Source organism: Gorilla gorilla, chromosome 10, assembly GCF_029281585.2.
Source record: "Gorilla gorilla gorilla isolate KB3781 chromosome 10, NHGRI_mGorGor1-v2.1_pri, whole genome shotgun sequence".
Lineage (NCBI taxonomy): Eukaryota > Metazoa > Chordata > Mammalia > Primates > Hominidae > Gorilla > Gorilla gorilla.
In genome coordinates, this window is record NC_073234.2 from 48,211,594 (window position 1) to 48,212,850 (window position 1,257).

Below are 1,257 nucleotides of genomic sequence, written 5' to 3' on the forward strand. Positions count from 1 at the left end.
ATCCTCCTAGACTGCTCTATGTGCCCCTTCCCATGGCTGATTTTAGAGTATCCTTTCTCTGGAATAAACTGTGACCTTGAGAATAATAGCTAGCTTCCACTGAGTTCTGTCACTTCTTTTTTTTTTTGAGATGGAGTCACACTCTGTCGCCTAGGCTGGAGTGCAATGGCACGATCGATCTCAGCTCACTGCTTCACCTCCCAGGTTCAAGCAATTCTCCTGCCTCAGCCTCCCAAGTAGCTGGGACTACAGGCATGCACCACCATGCCTGGCTAATTTTTGTATTTTTAGTAGAGATGGGATTTCACCATGTTGGCCAGGCTGGTCTCGAACTCCTGAAGAAGAAAAATCTAAAACCTCCTCGGCCTCCCAAAGTGCTGGGATTACAGGCATGAGCCACCACATCTAGCCTGAGTTCTGTCACTTCCTCAGTGAATTATTCGACTGGAGGGTGGTTTTGGGAAAACCCCAAACTTGCAGCTAATATCAGAAGTAAGGACAGTATTGTGGAGGACTGGGTTCTTAGACCTTGCAGTTTGGCTGACTTGGGGGTAGCAGGCAACTTTCTCAACCTCATGGGAGCATATACAAAAAAAAAAAAAAAACCTACAACTGTAAACACCTATATTTGAAAAGTAGAGAGATCTCAAATCAATTAACTAAACTTCTACCCTAAGACACTGGAAAAAGAGCAAACTAAACCTAAAGCAAGAAGAATGAAGGAAATAACGTATATTAGAGTTTAAATTAATGAAACAGGCAACAGAAAAACACTAAAGAAAATCAACAAAATGAATAGTTGGTCCTTTGAAAAGATCAACAAGGCTAGACTGATTAAGAAAAAAACAGAGAAAGGCTGGGTATGGTGGCTCACATCTGTAATCCCAGTCCTCTGGGAGGCCAAGGTGGGAAGATCACTTGAGGCCAGGTGTTCAAGACCAGCCTGGGTGTGCTCTCTTTGGCAGCACATATACTAAAATTGGAACAATACAGAGAAGATTAGCATGGCCCCTGCACAAGGATGATGTGCAAATTTTTGAAGTGTTCCATATTTTTAAAAATTTTTAAATTAAGAAAATATATGTAAATATATCTAAATTATAAAATTTAAAATATATATACCTATAAAAAGTATATGTATATATATTTCATGACATTTATATGTATGTATAATAACATATATATATATATATTTGGGACTCCAAGGCAGGTGGATCACTTGAGGTCAGGAGTTTGAGACCAGCCTGGCCAACATGG

At 39.9% G+C, this 1,257-nt stretch overlaps 1 non-coding gene across 1 annotated transcript; it reads left to right on the forward strand.

Annotated features, from left to right (window-relative positions):
* The first annotated feature begins 949 nt into the window (after positions 1-949).
* LOC115930398 (U6 spliceosomal RNA) lies at positions 950-1,056 on the forward strand. Its single transcript, XR_004067023.1, has one exon. It is a non-coding gene; the product is annotated as a U6 spliceosomal RNA (small nuclear RNA).
* Positions 1,057-1,257: the final 201 nt, after the last annotated feature.